Raw genomic sequence first — 5,978 nt, 5'->3', positions numbered from 1 at the left:
TTATAGGGCAATTAAGGAACTTCAAGTAAAACATTGCAGTGCTGTTTTAACCCAATATCATTAAAGAAAGTTCCTTACTAACAATGCAGAGTCCGTGAATTTACCTGCACCATCCACTATTAGGATGACTAGCACCTTGCAAACTCTTGAAACCCATAATTACAGTCTCAACAGATATCTATCCAACTTGTTTCCTGCATTTTAAAATGCAAGCTGGCTTGAATTACCTACCCTGGTAATCTGGGCTAGATACACAATGTTGCTTGTGAACATGCATTAAATTGGTTGTGCATGGCTAGCCAACGACAAACATAACCAAAAGGTTTTCTTCTTGTTTTCAAGGACCTCAGGGTAATTCCAGTTCACAGAGGTGGTGAGGAATTGGGGGTATGGAGCGTTGTGTGATGTGGTGGTGAAGTGGTTGCAAAGGAGAGAATTGCTAGGGGTATGAGGTGCTGGAAGGAAACATCATAAAATATTTTTTTACACAAATCATAATAACTTACTGATGTTTTTGACAGCACTCTGGGCATAGGATCGGCAGCATGTATGTGTTTAGTTAGAAGTGGACTGCATTCTACAGTTACAAATACTGCTCTAACTCAAATCCAGCCTAATGGATGAAAGTTAAATGTGTTTGAGCAATCTCAATCAGATTTAAATTGACACACAACTGCCTTTAATGTAGCACCATTTGGCTTTAAATGAACAATTTTGCTCACATCCAATTTATATTAAAGAACTATTTTCAATAAAGTGGTTCTGTAATATAATTTGGTTTTACTGTTACAAATTTATACAAAGGGGGTGAACTCAACAGCGCTGGAAAAACTGCCCATAAACTAGTTTTGCACATGTAAAATATTAGCTTGTAAAATATTACAGGCATGTTCACAGATTTGCCACTCTGCTCATGGTCTCTCCACACCAATTCCCCACTCATCAACAAGGAATATGTCTTATTAATCAATGTAGTCAGTCTGGGTGTTGTGTGTGCTATGAATAGAATACAATGGTGTCAGATGTTGCCCTACCATGCTCTGCAGGCTGAAAAATAAATAACCAATCCAGATACTGCTTCGCGTATTTACTTTGCATCCCAAGAGTAGAACATCTCTCAAGACCTCTAATTTTACAGCAGCTTTAACATATTGGTAATATTATGGAGTCATTCAGTGCAGGAACAGGCCTTTTGTTCTGCATTATCCATGTTAAGATAAGATAAGATAACCTTTAATGTCATTCAGACCGAAATCTGAACGAAATTGAAGCAGTCATACATACAATACAATACAATAAAAAACAACAATAAACACATATTAACATCCACCACAGTGAGTCCACCCAACATCTCCTCACTGTGATGGAGGCAAAAGTCTTAGGTCTCCAGTCTCTTCCCTCCTCTTCTCCCTCTGCGCTGAGGCGATACCCCCCGGGCGATGTTAAAAACTGTCCCGCGGCTCAAACACCGCGGCCCGGGGTGGTCGAAGCTGCCGCCCACCAGTCCTGCTGACCATCTAATACAATCCCACTTACAATATAGTATGAGTAATGCAATATTTACGGCTTAAAGAAGAAGTTAGAATTGAATTGATAGAATTTATTGCCACACAACCAGGGATGGTGGAATTTTGGGTTGTCAGCAGCAGTACAATAATAAAGAACACACAACCACAATAAAAATGTAACACAAACATCCACCACAGCATTCATCACTGTGGTGGAAGGCACAGAACTTGGCCAGACCTCCTCCATTTTCCCCCGTGGTCGGGACCTCCACCCTCCGCAGCCGTTGCTGCGGGCGTCCAGATGGTAAGGGACAAAGTCAAAGGCAAGATAAGTCCAGGATCGGCTCTTCCCCACCGGAGACCGCGGCTTCAGGCTGGTGTAGGCCGCAGGCCGGCTTCAGGCTGGTGTAGGCCGCAGGCCGGCGGTCGAAGTGATTAGACAATCTTTAAAAGAGATTTGGACAGGTACATGGATAAGAAAGATCTAGAGCGATATAGGTCATGTGTGGGCAAATGGGATTAGCTTGGTGGGACAATTTTTTGATTTAGACAAGTGATTAGACAACACTGTCTGACAACACTGAAAAAGATAGGCAACGTTTTGGGAATGCACCGATTCACTGCTGCCTTACCCTAAAAAATGTTTATTTATCCATTGCATAGAAACATAGAAAATAGGTGCAGGTAGTAGGCCATTCGGCCCTTCGAGCCTGCACCGCCATTCAATATGATCATGGCTGATCATCCAACTCAGTATCCTGCACCTGCCTTCTCTCCATACCCCCTGATCCCTTTAGCCACAAGGGCCACATCTAACTCCATCTTAAATATAGTCAATGAACTGGCCTCAACTACCTTCTGTGGCAGAGAATTCCACAGATTCACCACTCTCTGTGTAAAAAATGATTTTCTCATCTCAGTCCTAAAATACTTCCGATTTATCCTCAAACTGTGACCCCTTGTTCTGGTTTTATCAATCCAGCATTTAGCCTCCTCTGGCCAATTGTTTGATTGGTTTGGAATGTACAAATGGGAAATGGGTTGAGTTCATGATGCACAAAAGCCTGACGTTAACATGGAATAAGAACCAGTCATTCCTTTCCTGTCCACCATTTTAGTTCTGCTTGTGTGAATAAGAATGTCTCAGTGTGGGCTCGAGGATAGCCTATGTTTCTAGATAATAGCCTACTTGTCTACTTAGCGGATAAGTAGAGCTGTCCTCTGCATCGGCGAAGCCACAATAAAGATGTCACACATCATTCTCCAAAAAAGAAAGCGTTGTGCAGCTAGACCATAATGAGAAAAAGGCAAATGAAAAGGCAGTCATTGTGCTCGGTATAGAATTTGATGCAACCCCTATGAGAGGGTCTCCATGCTTGCCCAAAGATTTGAGTTGAAGTAAGGTAAACTCACCTTGCTCCCAATTTCAACACATGCCTCCCTCGTTTCAAGTGGGATGCTTGATTGCACTGACTTGATCACAATCCTCCAACTATTGTATGAGAATGTTTGCAGTTGACAAAATATGTGGTATTGAAAACAACGAGGATGTTTATCAACAATCAAAGTGGGTAAATGGGCTGAGTTTAATTTAGAAAAGTGTGAGCTGCTGAATTTTGGGAAGTCGAAGAGGGCAGGACCTACACAGTAAACGTAAGGCACTAGCGAGTGTTGTTGAGAGGAGGGATTCAGAAGGGCAAGTACATAGTTCCCCCGAAAATGGCTTTGCAGCTAGGTTGGGTGGTGAAGAAAGCTTTGGGGACATAGGGGAACTGAGTACAGATGTTGATATGTTATGTTACAGTTGTACAAGATGTTAGTGAGGCTGCAGTTGGAATAATGTGTTCAGTTTTGGTCACCCTGCTATTGGGAAGATGCCATTAAGTTGGAAAGAGTGCAAAGAAGAATTACGAGGATGTTGCCAGAACACGAGGGCCTGAGTTATAGGGTGAGGCTGAGCAGGCCAGGACTTTATTCATGGAGTACATGAGGCTGAGAGATGGTATTATAAAGGTGTATAAAGTCAATGGGGAATGGATAGAGTAAATGTCCAAAGGCTCTTACCCAGGGCATTGGAATCAAGAATTAGAGGGAATAAGTTTCAAGTGAGAGGGAAAAGATTTAATGGGAATCTGAGGGGGGCAAGTTTTCAGACAGAGGGAGATTGGTATATGGGAAAAGCAGCAGATTAGGTAATTGAGGAGATAGAATAGCAACATTTAAAAGAGATTTGGACAGGTACATGGATAAGAAAGATCTAGAGGGATATAGGCCATGTGTGGGCAAATGGGATTAGCTTGGTGGGACAATTTTTTGCAGCACGGACATGTTAGGCTGAATGGTAAGTGTGGGCAAGTTGTGCCGAAGGGCCTGTTTCCACAATATATGACCCTATGACTCTATATGTATTGAATGGGAGCAATGACATTCTTACTTGCAGCAGGATAACAGATCTGTACACACAGTACTCAATAGCTAACATAATAAATAAACAAAAATAAGTTAAACAAATAAAACCCCCAATATTAGTGCAAAACAAAACAAAAGCCCAAAGTGCCTAGTGTAACCAAGACAGGTCATAGTTCCATGTTTAGTTGGTGGTTGTGGTGTTCAATAGACTGATGGTGGTTGGGAAGAAGCTGTTCCTGAACCTGAAGGTTGCGGTTTTCAGACTCCTCTACCTTCTTCCTGGTGGCAGAAATAAAATGAGAGCATGGGCAGGGTGATGTGAGTCCTTGGTGATGCTGGCTGCCTTTTTGAGACAGCGCCTCCTATAGATCCCTTCAATGGTGAGGAGATCTGTACCTGTGATGGTCCAGGAAGTGTCCATCACTTCGTGTAAACTCTTTCATTCCTTGGTGCTCAAGTTGCCAAACCAGGCCGTGATTCCTTCATCATCGTTGAGGTGCAGTGGTGCTGGTTTCCAATGGGAACGGTGACGGACACACCACACATCTCTGTCCTTTAGTTCCGGCGGACTTCTGCCGCTGGAAGTATAGGATTTTGGTGTGTGTGCTTCAACATCATTCCTTACAATGCTAAGTACGACAGTGATCGCAACTTCTACTGAAGTGTGGATGGCCATTGGCCCACTAGAAGCTCATCTGCCTTTTGACAGGTCTTGTTTATAGTCCTGCTGGGGTCCACAGCCCCCTCCACACCTGGCAAACAAGGTGGGGGAGATGGTTTAGTCACCGACTATCCGACCATGGAGCAGGTAGCACGGGATTACATGGTACCTGCGTGGAGGGACCTCCCCCCGACCTGACCTGTAACGATTCAATATGCTCTCAACTGTACACCTGCAGAAGCAAAACAGGATATTTGCCACTGCCTTGATATCCAGCTGCCTTCATTCTTTCTGCTGGATCACTTTTGCCACATTTTTATTGTGCATCTGCTTAGTTTAGTTTAGTTTGGTTGAGTTTAGTTTAGTTTAGTTTAGTTTAGTTTAGTTTAGTTTAGTTTAGTTTAGTTTAGTTGTAGAGCATGGCTACTGGCCGTTTTGGCCCACCGAGTCCACGCTGACCAAAGATCACCCATTCACACTCATCCTATGTTATCCCACTTTCACATCCACTTACTGCACTATGGGCAATTTACAGAAGCCAATTAACCAACAATCCCACAAATCTTGGGATGTGGGACGAAACCAAAGCACCGAGAGGAAACCCATGCCATCACAGGGAGATGGTGCAAACCACACAGGCAATACCTGAAATCAGGGTCAAGCTGGGGTCTCTGGCGCTGTGAGGCAGTAGCTCTACTAGTTACGCCTTGGTGCTCTTCTGTCTTGCTATTCCAACCTATTCTGCCACGGCCATACCCCAGGGCCAATAAATTATCCCCTGCTTCACAGCACATACTGCATTGGTGAGATATGGGTTAGGTGAGTGGGGGTCAATGTATGTTTGGTGCCTGAGATCCTAGCAACAATATTTTATTCTGCATGATTCCCAAGATTTTAAGTGCAACAGAGTTAACCCAGGTAAGGTAAACACACAAATGACTTTTTTTCCCTTACAATCAAATTGTGTAAATGTATCGTGCACATTAAACAGAGTTGACGTGGAAAAGCTTTTCCCACTGAGAGTACAGAGTTGACGTGGAAAAGCTTTTCCCACTGAGAGTAGGGAAGATTCAAACAAGGGGACATGACTTGAGAATTAAGGGACTGAAGTTTAGGGGTAACATGAGGGGGAACTTCTTTACTCAGAGAGTGGTAGCTGTGTGGAATGAGCTTCCAGTGAAGGTGGTGGAGGCAGGTTCGTTTTTATCATTTAAAAATAAATTGGATAGTTATATGGATGGGAAAGGAATGGAGGGTTATGGTCTGAGCGCAGGTATATGGGACTAGGGGAGATTATGTGTTCGGCACGGACTAGAGGGGTCGAGATGGCCTGTTTCCGTGCTGTAATTGTTATTTGGTTATTATATGGTTATTAAGGAATGAGGAGAAATAAAGTGTTC

General features: G+C 43.3%; 1 long non-coding RNA gene across 1 annotated transcript; it reads left to right on the top strand.

Moving 5' to 3' along the window:
- The first annotated feature begins 442 nt into the window (after positions 1 to 442).
- LOC116972844 lies at positions 443 to 5,260 on the top strand. The gene is made up of 3 exons (XR_004411916.1): positions 443 to 452; positions 758 to 759; positions 5,167 to 5,260. It is a non-coding gene; the product is annotated as an uncharacterized LOC116972844 (long non-coding RNA).
- The last annotated feature ends 718 nt before the right edge of the window (positions 5,261 to 5,978 follow it).

This window comes from Amblyraja radiata, chromosome 5, assembly GCF_010909765.2.
Source record: "Amblyraja radiata isolate CabotCenter1 chromosome 5, sAmbRad1.1.pri, whole genome shotgun sequence".
Lineage (NCBI taxonomy): Eukaryota > Metazoa > Chordata > Chondrichthyes > Rajiformes > Rajidae > Amblyraja > Amblyraja radiata.
This window is presented reverse-complemented; position numbering and strand designations above follow the sequence as displayed.